Source organism: Apteryx rowi, unplaced genomic scaffold (assembly GCF_003343035.1).
Source record: "Apteryx rowi isolate R43461 unplaced genomic scaffold, aptRow1 scaffold_439, whole genome shotgun sequence".
Taxonomy (NCBI): Eukaryota; Metazoa; Chordata; class Aves; order Apterygiformes; family Apterygidae; genus Apteryx; species Apteryx rowi.
In genome coordinates this window covers 204,204-227,188 of record NW_020450693.1, presented here as the reverse complement: position 1 = coordinate 227,188, position 22,985 = coordinate 204,204, and positions in this window count along the sequence as shown.

Here is a 22,985-nt window from a genome sequence, read left to right as displayed (position 1 = left end):
TTGATGCCCTAAAGCAGTGCTTTGCAAACCCCAGGAATAAGGTTTTCTCATGCATCTAGTCATGGTTGTCACAGGAATCAGTTATTTTGGCCATACCTGAGTATGACAGTTATTTTCATTCTAGTTTGTTTACTGTCTAAGTGGAAGGAAATCTTTTGTGAGAAAGCATTCAGAGCAACTTTCTAAACTTTTCCAGACAAATCCTGTGCCTGTCTTGATATTTGGATAACTTAGCTCCTGTTTAAGGTTATAAGCATTTCAGTGCATTGCTAACAGATCTTGCGTATAATATCGATATCATTACCATATGAATAGATCTTCATAAACAGAAAGAAGAACTCTGTTCCAAGGTAAAGAAAGAGAGGTGATGAACAAAAATGCAGAACTCTTATTTCCTGTATATTCTATGCATTGTTTCTTATTATCTTAAAAAGGAAAAAAAAAATCCCATCACATATGCACCCAATTGTCTCTCAATAGAACGCCTGAAGTATTTTTCACAAGGCACTAACAGGATTTGGGACTTCAAGACAACATTTCTGAAGATAGGCCAGCTTTTACCATTCGTGTTAGACATTCCTCACCAAAAGACAGGAAAGCTTTTCTTTTTCCTTTGCCTCTTTTTGTTCATTGCCTTTAATCTGTTCTTTCCCAGTATGGTCTTTCCCAGTCCTCGAGGACTGTGGATCAGACTCACCTAGATCACAGGCTGCATAATACAGGAAAGCCACTGTAACTGAAACATGCTGGTACGTCTCCTGTTTTGCATGCTCTGCAAGAGAGTCAGCAAATGTTCAGCCATAGTTTAAGATTGATTTTATTTCCTTCTTCCTTCCAACAAGAATATCCCATGGGACAGCACATTTTCTTTCATAGTAATGGTGTACTTTCCTCTTTGAGCACCTTGTAGTATCCTGGAAGCTGGATGTCAAGCTCAGAATGTGCTGAGAACTAGTCTGTGTGAAGCAGGACATCACGCAGAGAAAATCAGGAGAGTCAGAGGTTGGGTGAGTGGTCCAGCAAGTGACCACATCTTCACAAAGATTTCCTTTTTGCCCAGAAAGGAGACACATCTAATATTTACAGTCCTGAGGCAGAACTCATTGGTTCATTTCACAACTTGGACTCAGACTTCCTGAGTGATTTGGGGTGAATTACACAGGCTTTGCCATCTTTAGGAAAGAGATGTTTTTTATAGGTCATAACTAGGCAATTGGCATTTACACACATAAAAGCCAGCTGAAGTAGACCTTATACTCACTCTTCCTGCTTATTCAAATCTGTCAGCATGCATGAAAGCTATAGACTTTCTTAAACTCATTAGAGTTTTATAGTGTCATGTGGTCAGAAGACAAACTCTTTCTAAAATGGATGAACCTCATCCCTACTTTGATTTGCACAACGGATATTTTACACTATTCCAACAATAAAATGGGTCTTTAAAGTGATCTACATCCATTTTAAAGCCAGTTTGTACTTCAAGACAAATGTACTGCCAACTTTAAATATTAACGAAAATCAAAACATTCATATTTCTGTACCCCACTTCCCTAGTAGATGCAAGATATTAAAGTTTCCTTTGTGTTATCTCCTTATATCAGGGACTGTGCTTCATTATATGTTCTGCAGCACTGAATGCAAGAAAGCTGTTTGCTTGGTTGGATGTGTGAGATGGCATGATAACAAGAAATAATACAAAACTACAAAAGACAGACAAATTCTGTTTTAAAGACCCTACTTGGATTCAATGATCCTATTGTCCTTCCAGTGTGTGTTAACAACATATAAGAAAGGTTTGCAAACATAAACAGCTTCTAAGCACATTTTTACAGCTTATGCTCTGAATCATCCCTGGATGCCAATCAACACTGCCGAACCTCCCTGCTGCTGCACGATACCTCCCCTTCCCTGTGTCTCCCCAGCACTGACAGAGCGCAGGAGGACGCTTCTGGGCCAGATCCTCTCTGCCCTCTTGTCTCTGCTTTTAGAAGATGGAAACTATGAAGCCCCCCTTCTGATCTTTGTGGGATGGGGAGTGATTTGCCTTCAATCTGCACCCACCTCTCCAAGGGAATGGCAGAGAGATTTCTGTAAGGTGCCTGATGCACAAAGTAGAGTTTCTTAGCTAACAGAAGGCTGTTAAATGGCGTGTGGTGTGTATCTCTGTCACAAGGACAAACAGAAGTATCCCTTCAGGAGAAGGCACAGGGGACAGGAAGAAGCATTTGAACGAAGCTCAGGCAAAAGCAGCAAGCAGGTTACCCACAAAGGGAAGAGCAAAGGGACAGGTGGAATAGTGGGCTGCAAGGCAGCAGTCTCAAGCATACTTTGTAAATCATTATCTGAATCAAAAATCAATGAAGTGAACATCACCTCAAACAAGTCATTTGTGCATTTAAAAAAGAAGGGGCCAAATTCATCTTTAGCAATGGCCTTGTTTGAACCAGTGGTGGTTCTATACGTAATTCCCAAGGATATCTGGAAAATACATTATACTTTCTCAGTTAAAAAAAAAAAAGGAAAATGGATACAATAAATTGCCCATGAAACAGTGCATACAAAGAAAATAAAAAGACTGTTTGAATAGCTGGAATTTAAAACTTATTAAATTCCCAAGCTATTTATTTTAATAAATGAACAGATATAATTAAGGCTAAAATGATCATACAAGCAGGAAGAGAAACAATCCTGCCATTACTGCTTCCAAGAACTTGTACCCTAAGACAGTGTTGGTAGAGGGCCCTGTATTGGTGGTAACTTCAGATAGAAATAAAGGCATTTTTAGGCAACCACTTGAAGCCCACAAACTGCTGCCCCAGCTAGTGGGGATGAAGTGAGTGGCAGGCTGAGGCTGACACATTTCTGCTTTTATATTTGGTACCTTAATACATTTTTTGAAGTACAGCTTCAATATTGAAACAAGAAAAATGACAGTCTCTGTATTGCCCAAAAACTGGTAAGGAGTCAACCTCACAAAAGTGTACGCACTTATTTTTTCTTCTGTTTGCTAGTGTAATTGCTTATGGATAGACAGTATTTTACTTTAAACCTAAAGGAGAAAAAGCACTCTTCAGTCTTTAGGTTATTTATGAGATAGTTTGCTCTGTTATGAAAAGTAACCAAGTTTTTACTCCCAAAGGGGAAAACCCAGGCTGCTGGGTAGTTTCTGAATGCCAGCGGGGAGCCCTGGCCCTGCGAGGAGCAGGAACAGATGTGAATTGCCATACCTGCCCACAGCACCACTGAGGGAGAAGTGAAGAATTTCTTAGGCGGAATCAAGCGCAGAAAAAAAAGCCCTCAACATCTGGAGGATTTTGGTAGGAGGGATACAGGCATTCACCAGTATTGCTCAAAGCACTTTCATCAATAAATACGTCTGATCCAACATAAAGATTTTTGAGCTCTGGATCCACTCTGCCAATGCTTTTGGTACGCGGCAAATACAGGGAAGCTCCCCAATTTTTGAAGAAATGCTCCTGAGGTAGTAAGTACTTTTTATGTAGACCTCATCCAAACGCCACTGAAGCTCATGAGAACAGGATTTCAACCTTGAAGTCACCTTTAAAGGCCATCGAGTTAGAACAAAAGATTGCCACGAACTTTTATGGGCTTCTAATACACTTCTTTCAAACCTCCCAGAACCTGAGTTAGAGCAGAATTTAGTAAGCCTGATCTGAGCAGCAAGAAGCTGTCCTTTTTGTAGGCATTTTCCCACACCCAAAACCACTAAAAACTTTCCCACATTTCAATAAGATTAGCCATTTCTGTTCGGGATAGGTCCAGGACTGTGGAGAAGATCCAACCAGAAAAAATAAATCCAGGAGAGGAAGCTATACGTTTTGCAATTGTGTTCCATCATTTATGCCGCAATATGCATTTTTTTCTAAATTACATTTAATTGCTTTCTTCTGAGTAGCTCCTTTTAAAGCCATGTTTTTCTAAATAAATCCAGAAGTTTCTGCATCTCACATGAACTATACACATTTATTCACAGTGCTACTTCACAGCATACAGTCTGATTCCAAACAATTCTATTTGAAAATGTTTGCTCATTTCATTGTGCAAATAAAATGAAGATAATCAGACTTGAGAAAACCTGTTTTTGTTTTCCAGTTCTTTCAGTCAAACTGCACATCTGCTTTTTTTTTTAATTCTTTGTAAACAAACCATAAATAACACATCTTAGGGAAAGGGAGGAAAGAGATATACCATGCATGCATGCTTCATAAGGGCAGAAGCAAATAGTAAATATTTTGGAAATTCCTGTCTTTCCTATCCCCTTCCTCCCTTCCACACACACAGAGCAATTTCTTCAAAGAGGGGAACATGAACACAGCGAGTGTAGCGGGCACCTCCTATTCCCACATAAAAAAAGCTGAAGACCTCATGTGATTCTAGAAGCTGTACCACATACGAAATGTTCATGATACAGCACTTAGCGTTAGCAGCAAACCAGTTTCTCTTCCACCTGGCTTGTTTCTGCAGTTCTTTGCTGCAGCTGTATACACATATATAGCCAATGGTACGGGCTGAGACCTGTTCTACGACAAGCAGAGATGCTAACGAGCTGCCACCAGGCTCCCTAGCATTTGCACAGGGGTTGATCTTTCCAGAAACATTGCTTCATCCCTCATGCAAAACATTCACCATGGCTTTTAGTCCAAGGCTGGCTTCTTTTGGACCATGTCACTGTCCTACTGTGCTACCCTACACTACATTTGATTCAAAGTCATCAACTTCATTGGGTAGGTATTGGAACAGGCCAACTCACACTAGCAGCCATGAGGCAGAGCGCCAGCGAAACTTAGGTAGACCTTGCGTGCAAGCAGGAGCCCTGTCTCCCTGCACAGACACTTCTGCAGCTCCACAGAAGCTGCTCAGATGCTTCCGGTCATCCTGCAGAGCAGGTTCCCTGTGTGGGCACAAGTGCGGCAGATTTGCTCAAAGACAACCAGGGAATTAGGCCAACATCAAGCAATTTAAACAACTGCTGTTCATGAACCTACATCATTACAGTATATAGTGCCTGTATGAGCAGATTTTCTGAACACAGTGGTCAGGTAAAAGGGTTTTCCTGGCATGATTTGGATGGCTTCATTTTGAACAGAGCTGGCCCTTTTTTATTTCAATGAGTGGTAGATGAGGTAAAAGAAATGGAGTTCTGGAGGCAGTGAAACTGTCCAAAAATTTGTGTCAAGATCAACTGAAACATTTTTGAAGACTAAAAGGTTATTTCCCTAGTTATTTTTATATGAAATATTTGTCTAGGGAGAGCCGAAGTGGTCTGCTTTGACGTTTTTACTTCTGGTTTTAAAATGCCATTTTTCCATTAGGAAGACCTACCTTAAAAGAAAGGAAGGACAAAAAGCTTGTTAAAAAAAAAACAAAAAACAAAAAACAAATGAATCCAAGTGGTTTTTTTTTTTCAGAGTAAATGAAACATTTGGAGTGATCCAAAAACACTTGTCTGCTGTTTCTATTTTCCTGAGCCCTTCAAATTCAACCTAAATCATTTTTTCTTCAACTTTTTCCATTCAGCCACAGAATAGAAAAGCCATTATTCTCCCAACTGTATTTAGGAGATGTCAAACCCTAAGCGAGTTATGTGAATTATATTAAACAGGTACAGCTAGCTAAAATCTTCACAGTTTATGTGGCCAACTGTCAAATACTCTGTATGTCAGGACTGAGATTATTGTGCATTTTAAAGGAAAATATATTAGAAGTGTGCTGGGGAGTTTCAATTTTCTTATCTTCCTAGCTATAGTTACCATGGATCTCAAAGGGAGAGAGAATCTGCAGCTATTTCAGTTCAGAAACCTCTACAAAATTTCAAGACAGTGTTTCCTTATTCATAAACTTTTTCTTTAAGTTTTTAGAGATTTCAGGGTACCGTCATACATCTCATACAGAGTTGGGAAGCTTCCATGTCTAGCTCTGGTGAGATACTGGATCTGAAATCTGTCATTAGTTCAGACCTGCATATTACTTGTCTTACGCCTCAGGTGAATGCAGTTCGGAGAAAACGAACAAATGGGATTTTTCCTGGGTTGATATGATTAAAAGAAGTTTGCGATTTGAAAGCTCTTCAGGTTTTGGAAGGCTAGAAATGGTCCTTGAGGGAGATCGAGAAGACTGAGGGCAGTAAAAGTACAAAAATGACATTTACCTTCACTATGTAGACAATATTCTTCGGCATTTAAAATGCTTTTTACCTTTGTGCCCTTTCAAGTGCACTGCTCTTGAAATTCCACAGTCTGGATGAACTGGGTCCCAAGGCTAAAAGAACATTCCTCCTATTATGTGATCCTTACCGAGAGGACAGCAGTTTGGTACTCCAGGGGATGCTGCCTTTTTCTGCACACAAACCAACAGGCAAAGGGTCGCTCTCAGCAGCTACACCACAGTTATATCATTCCTTTCCAGAAGATTTAAGATAACCTCAGGGCCTCCCACCATATGGACAATATATCAGATATTTCCCCAGCACATTCTCTTTACTACAGGTATACATCAACAGTAACAAATTACAACTAGAGCGGTCAATGAAAAGCTTCAGCTTCCTCCCTTTTTGCAGTCCTTAATAAAGCCAGTGGGGAGAATGCAGGTCTTGATCTCTTGCCCCAGCTAGCTAAGAAAAGCAAGGCACAAGTGCATACCGTCAGTGTGTGTGTGTATGCATGCATGTTTTAGCATGCATGCTCACAATAGTCGCAATATCTGCATCAGATATGGTCCTTAGGACTCCTCAGAGTCCTGGTACCTCGACTGCTCACCCTGGTGACCTGGCTGGAGCATGGCACTGATCCCCTCACATCCATGGTTCCCTTCATTTCTAACAGGGTGAGTGATACTGTGTGTCTCCAGGAGTCAGGATGCAGCCCAAGCAGGTACCTGGAGCCAAGAACTGGGAAGTTATCCTGGATCTGACTGAACAGAAAAAGCCTATGCAAATAGTCCACAAAGGTAAAATTTACAGTAACAACAGTTATCTCAATTTTCCATTCATAGATTTGACAGAGGGTTATGGTTACAGCCTCATCATCCCAACTCTACAGACCAGCAAGCTGAAGAGAGCAGTGGAAGGCCAGGAAATGGAGTGACAGCCCTGCTATTACTCAGTAGGTTAGCAGCAGACCTGGAAAGAGAATTTGCATCCTTTTAGTCCTAGTCCAGTGCTCTGTCCTTTTGGTCACAACACTGTCAGCCACATCATTATACAGATTAAGAGCATTACTACAGGACTCTGAAATAGCTTGCTGAAGTGTTTTTGTACTTCAGTTACCGGAAAGCCAAGAAACTGGAGAGCTGTTAAATGCAAAGTACAATATAGATTAAATTCAAATACACCATATTAGAAACAAAGACAAATTTGAGAAATGCTTAAATCAATATGAGAATGAATCTCACTGATTCTGAGTGATGCTTAGGCTTCTCAGTCACTTAGACTCCCTGAAAAAGGGGCAAAAAAGCCATCCAGGTCTATGCACCTAAAACAGCAGTCTTCCCAGGTTCTCCCTATGATGAGTGTAGACAGAGTGGCTCTTACAAGAGCAATTCAGAGCGTTGGTGCTCTGGATCAATCCTTGCAAAAGCCCTTCCCTGAATACTGGCTGGAAGTATTGGTGAAACAAAGGACAATAAAGGTTAAGTGGTCAGCTTAACCTATTAACACTTCCACAGCTTTTACCCAACACTAGCTACTGAATTTTTTTTTGTTTGCTTTTCTCTTTAATGTTTAGGATATGTACTGACTTCACAGTGGTCAATGCTACACCTCCTCCAACTGATGACATGTGAATTGACAATTCGCAGCTCAGCGTACAGAGAAAACACAGACCTCCTAAAGTGCATGTGATGGCACTTGTTTGATCTCTGGTACTCATTGTACATGCCCATGCTGCACGTCACAGCTCAGATGCACTTAGAAATCACCAGCTTGGTAATTCTGATACCTAGCTCTCCTAGCTTCAGCCCTCAAGGGTGACATGTAGATCACCACTGTTTTTCTCAGTCTTTGACATATACTGGAAGAAAATAAATGAGCTTCTGAAGGGCAGAGTTTTGCTACTGTGAGCCAGAGATGGAGGCTGTGATGTCTATTTAAACAAATGAAAGCTCGCACAGATTCTGCTGAAAATGTACCTCAACTAGTATCTGATAAACCAAATCAACAACCTACAGAAACTGTAAGTTAAATGGGAGATTTTTGGGGCATGTACTGTACCTCAATCCATTTAATAGTAGTTGTTAGAAGGAGAGACACAGAGAGCCCAGCAACAGTATGAAGAATTTGTACAGCTTGTTTGCAACATGTGGTCAGCACAAAAGCCTGATGGATCCTTGGCAGAAACTAAATTGGCAGGGGTCTGATCCAATGAGCAGAAATCAAACACTGAATTTTGGATATTGAAATATTTGATCAATGACCAGGGAGATCTACCACTGTTTAGCTAGCAAATGACTCATCGTATGCCAATCTAAGCTATTCCCTTCCTGGTTTTGTGTTGATTACGCATGGAGCGAATTATTATTCATTGCTGTTCAGTTCACTCCCTAGAATATTCACAGCAGCAAAAGCACATGTTGTTACAAACCAGCAGGTGGTAACTTCTCGAAAGTAAGCTCATTTGCAATTTGTTGCTGCTGAAGTCTAGAAAGTTAAATCCATGTTCACCCGCTAAAGGATCTGGTCTCTTAAGTTCTTAAAGAGAATAGTCAGGTACATACTGATTGGGTTATTTCTTTAAATAAAGAGAGTTTACTCAACCTTTTGGGAACTGTGGTACTCCCATCAACTCTTTTTGGCCTGTCTGTCTTGGTGTGACTCCATGAATGAGCTGCAGCTCATTTCCTCCAGGGCAGAGAAATGAGAATTTGCTGCAATTACTGTATAAAGGCATAAACTGTCTTTGGACATTACAGATACTAAATATTTACATGGATCCAAGGGGAAATAGGAGATGTTCACAGAACAGAAATCCATTGAGGGTGGCTAAATTCAACCATATCTAGCTCAGAAAGCCCCTGAGTTGCAAGTGCCTGGCAGCAGGGAGGGTATTAGGGGAAAGTATCGTATATGCTTGTCTTCTTCGTATACTTCTTGGCTCATGTTGCAGGTAGGATACAGGCCCAAGAATATTGGTCTAACCCAGAATGGCTGCTCTAAGATGTTGTATTAGCTAAACATCATGTCTTCCGTGCGGACAAACTGTCTGCAATTAAAGTCAATTAAGAGTAACCGGTAGTTTCCTGGCTAGTCTAAAACCTGCAGCAAGTAGTTACAGCCTCCCCTCTTTTCCCCACCTTGAAAGAATCGACACTGCATGCTCACATTTGGTGGCAACACTGCTTAAACTGGTGTACAGAGCTTACGCACTCCCCTCTGCTGTGCTGGTTGTCTTACCGTGTGCCACAGTCTGCAAGAAGTCTACAGACATTTTCCTATTCTGTGGCTGCATGGTGAGCTGGGCTTGGAAATAGGTCTGACTGTGATAAAAAGCACATTTGCTTGGCAGAGTGTTTTTTCAGCCAGGTCGACTCCCTGATCTGGTTCCCTGGTGTGTGGCTGCACAAACATGTGTGCTAGAGCAGCGCAGAGGCTGACGTGCAGGAGAGCAGCCAACAGCCAGGAGGAAGGATGGGCCGCCTGCTCACACTGGTCCCGTAGCCAAATCAAAAGCTGAGGAACCACAGCTGGAGCTGCTAGTGATTAACATCGTTTTTCCTAAGACTTCCAACCCACTCTTTGATCCACAGCCCGAGGGGACCATGACCCTCACTTTGAAAAACACTGTTGTAGTGCAACAAAGCTGAGGGGGCAAGTCCAGTGATACTACGCAGCTGTAAATCTGGGTTAAATAACAAGTTATCCTGGATTTATGACTACTTGCTGTTCCTGGATCACAGAGGCAAATGTGGCCCATTAACAGCAGATGTATATTTCTTTGAATTAGCCTGCTAGAGTAAAACCCAAGTGTAAGTGAAACCAAAAGCAAGGCCTCAGGGACTTCAAGTAAAGAACTTGGAAGAGAAGGAGCATATACACACAAACTCCACTGCAAGAAGCCACTCCTTCCTTAGACAGAAACAAGCACAAAGCTTAATAATTTGACCAGCCAATGCTAGAAATCAAGATGATCATTTTTGCTGATACTAAATTTACTGCTGTGTTTATATAATGGTCACAGTTGTTTCTCCTAAGCTTTTTCCTTTGGGGAAAACAGTGCATAATCATTAAGGTTATCACAATGTTCTTGAACTGCTAGTGATCACAAATAATCACTGTGTGCATCCCTTACTGCATAAGCCAGCATGTGCACGACTGGGGCACTTTTAAAGTTATTCTAGCAGTCTGATGCTCCTATGTTTTTCTTTTGTTAGACCGCACAAAAAATGAAGCAAGGATACTGTCTCTCCTCCTTCAAATTACACCAGATTGAAAATGACTCTTAAGCATTTTACAGAAAACATGGGGTAAAACCCCAAACTGACTAATATGCAGTACGTATAGTCTTTTGCAAGAACATGTCCAACTGTAAAAAAAAAAAAAAAAATCATAGTATAAATAAATCAGCAGATAACTAACATCTCTTGGCTGGAAGACAGGTTGAAGAATACTGTCATGTCTGGTTAGGTCAGTAGCACAACAGCATTATGAAAACTAACCAATTTTTTGAAAGTTCTCTCCCGTTGATAACTGCTCCTTAGACTGTCATTGTCTCTCCACAGATTTGGATGTTAGTCCATGGAGGATTCAGAGGTCTGAGCCATTTAGCAGTGGATTCCTGAAGACATATTTGCCATGTCTGCTGCCCAGCTAGAAAGCAATCTGGTATCACTCTGTTCAGTAAATGTGCATATTTGGAAAAGGAAATCTTGGCAAGTGTGAAATATTATGGTGCATTCCACCGTTTCATGTTAAAGGGACAATATCAAATTAAGTTAAGCCTTTTGGGGAAAAATATATTGGAGGACAAATGAAGCTCAAACCTAGAGAAATATTCTCATGGAATTAAACATAATTGCATTCCTTTCTTTGGAATATGCTTTTCTACTCTTTTGTCAGAAATGTTCTGAATTTAGCATACCACAAAGCTCAACCTTTCATAAAGACTTTCAGATTATGTTGCCTAAAGGACTGTGCCGCTGTGGACTGGGACTTATTCCCTTCTATTTCAACAGAAGAAAATACATTTTTTTTCTATTGTTGTATGTTCTAACTCATGACTGCTGAAAACATTGAAAGTTGCACCAGTGACTGTTCTGGGGTCTAGCTGGATTTACAGCTGATTGCACAGAGTCTTGGATTATTGCCCTTTTGTCTATTAAAAATAAAATCAGTATCTAGGATTGGGGGGAAAGCCCACAGAACTGGATACGGGAGCAAATCTAGCTGACAGAAAAGAATTGTTGGAAGGGACCAGCTTGAGTCCCCCGGCTGATATTCCTCTATAGACACAAACAGCTCTTCCAAGAACAGGTGAGAAAGAAGCTGTCCAGCTGCCACAACTTATTTTACACTACCCAAGAGCCATCTCTTGAGAGGGCCAAAGTGTCTCATTCATATGAATGAGAATCCATGTAAATCATCTCTACTACCAATACAAGCTGGACCAAGCATCTGTGTTAAGAGTTACTTCTGAATGCTAGTCAAGAGCTGGTCCCAAGAAACAGGGGAAGTCAGTGGTTTTGGAAGGCTCTGGACTGACAGTCCAGGACACTGAGGTCCTTTAGCTAGCCTCAGCACAGGTGGAGCATAGACCATGACACCAAATGGTTCCCCCACCTTCTCTGCCAAGCTGCTTTGCTCCTCTGTGGGAAAGGCTTGCTGTAAGGTGCTAGATAAAGACCGTCACCTGCAGCCTTTTCACCTTTGTGAATTACTAGTTATTTTTTGCTCTGATGCAAAACTTGTTCTGGAGAGAGAGGAAAGGGAATCTGTTCTTCATGTTTCAGCAACAGGAAATGAGGGTGCAACTACTGTGGGCGAAATAAATGGGAAAACCAAGCACAAAAAGCATTTCAGAAAGCTTCATTTGTGCCATGCCCCAGATATAAACTAGTAGTTTGGCCTGTATACATTAAACCATACATTGCAATGCAATGGAAAGGTTTATTTACAGGTATTTTTGTTTCTTGCAACAGAAAGTTTTCCTTGCAGTGGATGGGAGGAATATGATTTTATATCACTGCATTGGGAGTGGCTGCCACAGAGTTAACTGCCTTGCATTAGACTGGATTACAAAAATACCAAATTGGAATGACTCAGCCAGAAGATCACCCAAGATATTACTCCTAACCCATGAAAAGAGTTGGATGTTTGAAAGCATTCCTCACTTTATCATCACTTTACAACATTCCAGCATGTTTTAAATTATTCTTCTTACTGGAGTAAGGATGAGATTAAAGTTTATTAAATGCACTAAGATTTCTTATGATTAGAAAAGAATATAAAGAATATATTAAGAAAAGCAGACTCTGAAGTGCTTCCTAGCCTTTTCCACAACTCCTACAGCTTGTATGCTAACTGTTACTACACAACATTTATTCCCTCTGTGATGTTATTCCTTCCCTAATCAACCCTCCATAGAAATACTGGAAGTGCTTCACCATTATTCTATTGTTATGAAGAGACTTTTTGTCATTTCATGTTATAAGACACTACTCTAACTTAGTAAAACTTTTACCAGTTCAGCTGAAATTTTCCATGCCTGGTGTTTGCTCCAGGCTGTTATTTTTCATGTATTTTTAAATTTCAAGAGTCATGGTTCAGTTGTTTCTGAGAAGAAAATTAGGGAAAAATAAGCTTTGCCCACACACAAAAAACTGAGACCAGTTCTTGGGTGTAACTTGGTTAATGCGTTGAAGCATGGATATAAAATTTGGCAGGGGAAGGGGCACTTCTGTCAGGAGCCCTTTTCGCTGTCTTTGTGAAAGGCTTTTTTAAAAAAGGCGTTTCACACATACTTAGTAAAAGCCTCACTGCCTTTCTAGTAGCTATGACCTCTGAAGGTTATGGCCTCACAGAGCACAGTCAGACTGCTCCCAGCTTCCAGTGATTACCACTTGGCTGTGCTGCCAAGCCAGGCTAGGGTTATGAGGGTGAAGACAGTAATGGCAACTCAAAATTATTCTAGACTATGTATAGGAACTGAAAGCAGGCAGCCCCTCTCTCTCTCTCTCTTAATAACATCACCACTAGTAAGCTAACAGCATGGAAGAGAAAACCAACTGAGGCAAATTCAGTAGGGATATATGCTGGACAGTATGAGAAAGAAAGGAATAGTTGAGAAAAATGAATCCAATGACAGAACAAGACTGCTACTGGGAGCCTGTGAGGGCCCGGATGGACTGAGAGCCAACTGGCTGAAGGCAGGGTCAGTGGGATCAGGTAACAAACTGAAGGGCTGCAACCTCAAAGTTTTTTTAGTGGTCTTACTAAGTGTTACACTTAAAAATGAAAAATGTTAAATCTAGAACTGATGACTGATTTTTATATCCCTCCAGTGAAATAACTTTGCTAATTTCAAGTGGAGTTATTCCCACTCTTTGGTAGGGTTATGCTGAGCAGAATCAGATGCTTCAGTTGCATTGGAAAACTTTCTGCTTTCCCAACACACTGGTAAGAGTTATGGCTTTGCATAGCATCGTTACAAGTGTGCTTTTGGTTCTGGAGTGCATCCTGGGCAACATGTGCTAGGTGACCCTGCTTGAGCAGGGGGGTTGGACTAGATGATCTCCAGAAGTCCCTTCCAACCTCAACCACTCTGTGATTTTGTGATTCTGTGAAGTTGTTCCACAAACCTACAACAGTTCTTAAACATGATGCCTGTGCAGCAAACTGTGGATTTTTAGCAAGAACAAGCACGCAGAGCAGGAGTTTGTGACCCTCCAGAGACTTCAAATCATGTTGCAAGTGAACTCTGATGTATTTGGTTTGCTACATTTTTCTTTATATTGAAGATGCCCTGATGGAAGATAAAGAAGCAAACGGGTTGCTTATTGTATGGGTTAAGCATTACAGAAATGTTTGATTTAGAAATGTCATGAAAACACTGACTTAGAAGCTTTGTTTCATTATGGATGGCATTAGTCTATTTAATCTACTTTGATGAGTGTTTGTATGTGGAGTTACATGAACAGGGTATGTATGCATAAGTAAAACAAATACAACTGCCACATCTGGCTATATTTTCAAGAGCATATACAAAGTGTTTGATGTGATGCAAAGTTCACTTAGTGGTGGAATGCTAGAGTAGGAGCAGAGAGGGGCCAATGGCCTTCAAGTCCTGCTTCACACACACCCTACATTCCGCTCTGCAGCCCTAAACATGGTGGGCTTTCGAGCAGGTCTTGCCCACAAAAATGGAAGGTGATCAGGTTTCTGCTACCACTGCCGTCCTCACTTGAACACCTGTAGGAGAAAATGTCATGACTGACAAAAGGGAGACCATCAGGCCTAGGATCTGCATCCATTTATAGAGAAAGAGATTTAAAAAAACCAATCCCCCAAACAAAACCATGATAAGATGCCTACAATAAAATTTATGTAAGCGTGCTGGGCCAACTTCTGATCTCAGCTGATTTGAGACACTCTGCTCAAACAGAGGGAGCTGAATGAGAGAGAGGAACAGAACACATGGGAGGAGGAGACAAAACAAAGAACAAATGTAGACAGTATGATTAACTTATTTCAGAAAGGATAGAACCACTTATTTATAACTGTCTGTAATGCAACACGCACATTTTTCCATGTATACAATGTTTTGAATTGGTACAGAGACATTATGAGATCCTGAATGGGAGTGCAAGAGGTAGTGAGACAGTCTCTGTGGCCCTGCCTCAGAAAAGCATGGGCTTTTCTTCAGTGGGACTTAAGAACATGCTGTAACATTTTCCTGAACTGGAGTTTCTATCAAGAGATACTTCATACTATAAAAATGTTTGGAAGTCTCTAGTTAGCAATCAGGGGTACTTTGCACTAATAACCAAATAATATTTTGAGACCTTCTCTTAGCACTGGTTTATCACCCACTAACTTCAAAACTGAGACTTGTTCATACAGCGTAGGCCTGATACAGCACTACGTTGCTCCAGTTTTATGCTGTTGTAATTCAGCTGAGTGGAATTAAATAAAAAAAACATGGCACAAGAAAGTATGTAGAACATTTGATTAAAGAAAATGTACAGGAACAACAGCAGTAGGACCATAAAATCCAGCACTTGGATGCTAGGGAACATCAGAACCAAGTGTTGCTTGATCAACATGACCGTGGCCCTCCTGTGAGCAGGCATTACAGTGCACCCTTTAGTCACAGATAATCCATTATATTTTCCACACAGAACCCCTTTCTCCTTCCACAGACAGAATGGATGGTGCTAACTCTGTTAAAATACTGAATTGCTGTCTTCATAGTCTGATGGGCAACTGTCTCCCTCTTAGAATGCCTCCATTTCTCAGAGCAAATGAAACTGATGCCATAGCAAAGCACCACCAGGCCTGCTGATTAAAGAAACATAGAAAATCATTACCTTCTGATAAAGCTAGATAACAATGGAGAGAAGGATCACAGCTTTCTTTTCTCCATGATTTTACAGAGAACACATTAATGACTGGATATAAGCAGCTAAAACTAGTGCAGAAAAATACAAAGCTTTAGTCATATTGTGGAATTTGTGTGGAATGGCACCAAGCCACAAAGTTCTGCCTGTAACTAAACCTCGCTTAGCTGATATAAAACTAATGAGATGTCACCATCAGGCTATCTGATACCTCTCACATGAAACAGCCAAATGAAGAATGCTGGCTGTATTAAAAGTGACTTAGAAAAAAAACAGGGCCGAAGCAGATTACAGGAGGTCCTGTGGAAATAGCATTGCTGTCTGCCTCCCTTTCAGCAAAGCTGAATTTCAAGGTTAGTGGTTTTTGATAGCTGGCCTTGATAGCATGGGCTACATCCAGGCAGATGTGGCTTTTTTGATCAAGGGATTTCTACATGCCTTATTAGCAGCAGCAGTAGTAACAGTAGTCCCAGTGGCACTAGCTTTATTTTTTAACACCATATTAGAACATATTCTTGTATTCAGAAGACACTCATTCTTGTACTCCTCTTGCAAAAGTGACAACTAAAATATGAGGAGAAATTTGTTTTTTGTGGAGGCCTTTCAGATACAGCCTGAGAACTGATAAATTTGAAAGGAGCAAGCAGAAAGTTAGTAATTGCCAAGGGAGGAGTCTTTCTTCTAGAACTGATTCAAATAAGAGGCCAAAAACATCAACTTTGTCATCACTTTCAGACCCTTTAACAAGCTCTCTTACTCTTAGTACATAGATATTTTCCTAATAATATGTTTGAAGCAGTGGTTTCCTCATCACCTTCCCTCTACTGAGTTTTCAAGAGCCCAGTTATGAGCAGGGTGACAGGGAGAAGCCAACAACTACAGATGCATAAGAGGATGCACCATATGGAAACTACAGTGTTGGCATGGGAACTGTGAGATCTGGATTTTACTCCTGGTTTTGGCCTGGCCTTTCAGGGTAACTTTGTCAAGATCTTCTCCACATGAAAGTCTTTGCAGGGTTAGGGCATAAATTCCTCTGTAAAATAAGTTTCCTCTTTCTCTTTCTCTGACTCATGTATTTTTTCCATGTCAGAGTGTTTCATAGTTTTTGTGGAAGATCTATCACAAGTAGGATTCTTAAGGGGGCTTTCTGAGCAGTAGACAGTTGTTAAAAGAGTTTTAATTTGGATCCTCTTCCTGGATACTTTTTAAAAGTGTTACAATGTAAAAGTCTTACCAATATGAACTGCGTACCAATTCATGACTGAATTTATTTATTACCTAGCTATATCCAGACTTTTTGTATGTTTTTTCCTGTGGCACATTTGTGAGATGTAAAAATGAATTTAACAGATAAGGTGATCGTGCACAGTACAGCTGTGGAATTTAATTCTGAGAAGAGTTTCTGATGAATGAGATCAAAAGAATTTTGCTTGTTCATAAAGTCATTTGACCCAGGGTAAGAGTTCTGTGGCTCATCTCACACAGACTGGCATAAGTTGGGAGTGATACCAACAGCAAGCTTGTGTACTGTAATGATTTAAGACTGACAAGAGCTACCCCGCACTCAAGGGGCTCTGACAAAGAGAAACCTTTCTGATTTACAGCTGGAGCATTAGAAAGGAATCCTACCCGCAGAGGGAGGGGAAAGGGGCTCGGGAGGTTTGTTGAATCAGCTTATCTCCCTTGTGTATTATGCCCTGTCCTCAACCAGCACCACCCATCTCCTGAGCTGTCTCTTCTGTCTCCATGCCTTGGGATAGGTTAAATAAATTGTTGGAAATAACACAGTTTGGTTTTGCCAGCTGTCACATCAAAAAGTCTTTGTGGATGTGTACGTTCTAGCTGTAAGAGTACAGCTTCTCAGAGCTGTCATTCTTATTCTTTTAAGGCCGCAAGAAACGCACAACCAAACTTGGGATTGTGGAAGATCCTAGAAATTCAGTGCAGCATCTTCTGGAGAACAGAATCTGCAAAGATCAGTAAAAGTATCAGCCTAAAACAGTAAGTGGATGAGCATCAGGGAGCCTGTACTGGAGAGAATGCTGCAAAACTGCTAATCTGAAATATTTTTGGAGAACTTGCTGTTCAGCAGAATGTCTGCACTGATCTACATTTTGTCTTGAAGGAATGAGTGGAATTATTTGCTTTGTCTGCTTCTCAAGCCTTTTTTGGCCCACTAGTGAAGGATACTTTTTTAACATTCTGATCTATAAATTTACAAATTCCATGTTACCTTAGCTGTCTATTTACCACCTTGCTTAGTGCAGACAAAGGTCATCTCTGGGCACATGTAAATTAATTGTACTAATGGGAAAACACACTCCCTTATCTCACATTTTTCTGAACAGCATTTGTAAAATTCTAATATTGTTAGTAAACTGAATATTGCATTTTATGAGGAAGGCTATTGGGAAAATTTCCAGTGCTGGTAAGAGCCATGTTTTCCTGGATTTAGTAAGAAAAAATCATCAAAGTATTGGCTAGTTTGTTTCATTTTTATTGCAGTTTGGGGGAAAAGTTAAAGCCATGGTGCTAGATTTATTGCAGTGCCCAATATTCCTGGATACAGATGATGCAGAAGGGGAAGCAGTGAATGGAAGCACATCAAGCTAACAGCTACAGTGTCCAGAAACTACAGCCACTTCAGTCCTAAGCCCAGTATGGATTAGCGTGCTCTTTCTTGGCTGGGAATGCTATCTAGGAGGCTTTTTACATGGCAGGAGTCACCAGAATGCAGTAACTTAATATCTATGCTTGAGGTATCGGCCCCTTCCCTTACTGCCCACCTGAGAGAAGCCTGAAGTTGACAGGGGGACACTGGAGCTGGAGAGTAACTGTGGGAGGTTCAATTACTGGGGCCTATTGGGGCCTTTATGAAATGACTAAAGGGAAAGCTAGTGATTAATCTGCCTGTAATACTCAGTGTGGCTCTAAGATACACCAGGCACTGAGGCCACAAGTAACCTTAAATTGCAACAGGGGAGTTTTAACTGGTTGTGTAGTTAGAGGGAAAGTTGATACAGAAAGGCTGGAGACACCTAGAGAAGTTTCATTAAGAAAGACCAGAAGAAAAAAGGCGATCAGAAGAAAAGACGATTCCAGACGTTACTAAGGGGAAAGTACTCCAGGACAACTAGGAAAATAAGGAGGAAATAATTAAATTTCACCTTTTCTTGTCTTATAGAAAAGTTTAACTTAACATCAAAATACTCTGTTAACAACATGAAGTAGGCACCTTTTACATCTGGCATACTATGGGATATAGGGAATTGTATTAATCATATATTTAGATACAGCATAATGATAGCACATTACACATGTATAACTAAAATGTATCATACTGTTTGTTACTATCTTTTTATTCACTACATTTTTGTGAAAGGATTATTAAAGCACAACTGAAATTTTTTAAAAGATGGAGGATGTAAATATGATATTAATATATTTTCATTATCTGCCACCTATTACCCAGACAAAAAACTTTTTCGAAAGATTTCCAGGGCTGACACATTTTTACTACTGTATGTGGTAATACCCTTCATCTTTCCACCCACATTATGTAAGGCCTGTAAATCCACTGCGGAGCAAAGGCCCAACTCAGTGAAGTCCCTGTACTTGGAGTTTCACTCACGTCTGGACAAAGCAAGCGGATCGTGGGCTTGAAATGCTACAAAATTAGATGAATGTTCTATAACCCCTTTATCTCCTGCAGCGGTATAAATGAGCCAAACTTTGGCAGGTTTGCTGCTGCTGCTGCTGTCAACAGCATTTATGAAGGTCTCTCTCTTGGTTTCTCTGTGGAGAGCTGCCAGCCTAACTCTCAAGCTATTTCTGCTCTGGCAGTGGGCAGCCTTCTCAGTGACTGTGGGAAACCAGATCCTGCACACCTGCAGGCCTCAGCAGTCATCACCGTGTGGCGCTTGCCCACCCACACTTCCTAGACCCTAACCCCTTCATTTGCACAGGCTGCAGCACTGACTCCCACCTTGAAGTCATACCCTTAGAAATAACAAACTTACTGAGCAGTGGATTTAATTAGCACACTTTTCACTGTGTGCTTTGTTGGTGTGCTTCCTTGACTGTTCTGCTGAAATTGTGCTTACTGGGGCCAAACTCTCGCCTCAGAAGAAAGCCGAAACAGCTCCACCAATTTCTCTGCAGCTCTTCCAGATTAACTTTGGGGCAGCAGACAGCAGAATGTTTTCTCAGTGGTATAACTCAAAGCAACTTTTAGTTTAGGAAAATTAAAGAAAGACATGTTTTCAATATATTTTTTTTCAGAAAGCAGAATTAAGGTCAATGTGATTTATGCCTTTTCCTGATCTCATCTGCCCATATTGCAGAATTTTAATTCCAGTTTGATTTCCTACAAACATTATTCTATGTGCAGCTTGTCTCACCTGCACACATCTTTTGAGTATAACCAACTGGAGATACACACAACAGGTGGAACATATCAGGAAAGGGATGTCAATAGGTAATAGGAATAGATAATGTCATTTCATTGTATTAACTTACATTCTTTTCTGCCACACTGGTATGCAAGTTGTGCCAACCTTAATTCTCTCACATTCTCTTTGTGAAATAAGATTGCACCAGCATTCCTCAGCATCTCCCAGTTTGGCTCTGACACAGGGCATGGATAAATGAAGTTAGTATGTGCAATGGCTGCCTTTCTGGGTTACAAAAGAGTAAAAGGAGAAATGAAACACCATCTGCAACACTAAATCAATAAATAACAAATGGAGGCATCACCTGTAATAGGTTCTAAATGAGTTTTGAGAAGAAAGTCTTATCAACTGAGATGTTTCAAGAGTATTACAGATTTGGAAAAACCCCCAAAAGTCCAACAGCTTGCTCTGTGGTATGCACTAAGGATTTAAGAACTGACCTAGCTTTTCTTGGCAAATGGTAACAATTTGTCTAACCCCAAAATATCCAAGGGAATATCAGCCATCAAACCAGATTTCTAGTTAGCACAGAAGGTAACGTTCTATTGTATCCTGAACTGGCAGTCAAAGTGTTCCTCTGAGTGGCTCTGATCCTAAAAATGCCTTATGGTTGAGGCAATTTTATCAAAAAAATATCCCCTTTTGCTCATTGAAGACTTGGATAGCCAATAAGAAAATAAGCTGGCATTTCATCTGGCCCAAGACAGCTAAGGTCAGATATATCCCTGTCACTAGCATCAATACCCATCACTCAAAAGGCTATAATGAGACTACCTTTTTCTTTAAGTGGTAAGTGTCATCCTCTCTCCAAAAGACTTGCAGTCAATGCATTTGGAGGGGATTCTTGCACACTTCTAATATTATATAACCCTTTTCACTGATTTTCCTGTTGAGAATTGGAAGGAGGGAGAGGAACTCTCATGAGGGAGGAGTTGTAGCAAATTGTAGCTAGTGCTGTCTTTCCCCTATTTCTGCACCATAAGTGCAATGGAGGTGTAGGTAAGCTAAATTTTGTGGGACAAAATAGGCTTTAAAAACACAAGACTAGAAAACACTGAATCCAGTTCCCTTCTAGGGCAGGCAGCTATATCATATATTGCTCCTTTCATAAAGGAATCAGTCTCAGTTTTAAAAGTGTGGAATTTTTTAGGTGTTTTTTTCCCCAGTACTCTTTCTGGAACTGCCTAAGTACCAGAACATACATATTTAATAGTTAGACACCATCTGTCCATTTCCACAGCATTCATCTGTGCTCACTTCATACCAATTCATCTTTCCACCAATGTTGTCCTTTAGCTTAAATAGCTCTTCCTCTTTCCTAATATTCAGCATTTGAAAAGAATCATATTCCCCCTCAAAATTAATCTCACTAAGCTAAATAAGCCTCGTTCTTCCAATCTTTCCTCCTAAAACAGGCTCTTCACTTACCATTTGATTTACTAACCCTCCTCTACATGTCCTTCAGTGTGAATTCATCCTCCTGGAGTGCAGATGACTTGAACTGTTCACTGTACGCTAGGTGAGTTCCAACAACTGCCTTGCCTTGTACCATGGTGTACAAGGGGAGATGCTGTGTTGATCAGAAATGCGTCTCCTAACTGCATGTATGACTATTGCTGTGATGGCTGACAGTCATCTTCAGGCTGGCTAGTACATCTGCCCTCCTCTGATGCTGTGAACAAATGAACTCTTTGCTTAAAACATGAAATTTCTGTCAGTCCCTGGGGATGGGATTTGTAACACTTGACTTTAAACCATCCAAAAGTTAGGCATCTAATCCAAGTTAGTCATCTAGGCTTCCTCTACAGTTAGTGGTGAGAGTGAGCAACTGGAGTCAAATTAACCCTTCCAGAGGGGTAGTATCTGAGATACTTGAGATAACTGCCCTTAGCAGGGGCCCCTGCCTTCCTCTGCTGATCACAGAGGGGACCTAGGCAAGCACATTAGACTACGTCTGCCTTTCAGACGGCAACAGTTAGCTGGTACGACTCCTGGTCACAGAATCTGTTCTACAGGGGAACTTAGCTGCTGCCATGATTTTTAGACACCCAGTTTTCAGGATGGGAATTCACAGCCCCAAGCGAGTTCTTTACCCAGTGAAAGGTAAGCACACAGGAATACATATAAGAAAAAGCAGCATGCTGAGCAGGAGCTGCCTAAGCCAGCTGAATAGAAATGACCAAAAGAGAGGAGCATCTACAGTCCCACTACTTACACACTTAGGTGAAAAGAGCAGAAAACTCATGGTTTTAGCCACATGATCAGTCTCTTTTGGCAAGTGGAGTTACTACTACTGTCTTCTTTAAGAAAAAAGAAGATGGACAGAGTTGAGAGCAGGGCTTTGTTTCCCATAACAGCAGAAAGAGTGGAACACTGGCTCAGAAAGGAGAAGTCTCACAGGTCCAGGGGGTTTAAGCCCTCTTCTCTCATCACCCAAGGTTGCTCTCTGACCCCCACAGAACTAGCTGCGATGTGGAAACTGCAACACTGAAGAAAGCCATACAAGACTGGCAAGGCCAGAGGGCAAGCAAAGAGAAAGGACTTGGTTTTATTTTAATTTTCATGTTTGCTTGTTTTTTGTCTTGCTCCTGAACACAGACTCCCAGATTCCTGCTGTGTTTCATTCCAGGGGCCTCAGTGCTCCTCTGGATTTCTGCCCTTGGTTCCTCACTCCTAGGTCTTAGGGATGTGCTCGGCCTTCCCCGGATTGCCAGGACCGCAACTCCGTTCCTAAAGCTCAAAAGAGGCTGCCAGACTCTTCGAGGCAACGAACAAATTTGCAGCTCCTGGGGGGATTCAGTGGGAATTGCAAGGCATTCCACACCTCTTAAAAACCAGACCCCCACGTATTTTGCTGCCTAAATACAGATTTCAGTGTTTAACTTCAGGCTGCACGCTTGAAACTGCCGGTCTTGGAAAACACCCCCCCTACGCCCGGCGCGGCTGCCCGGGGCGGCGGGCGCCCCG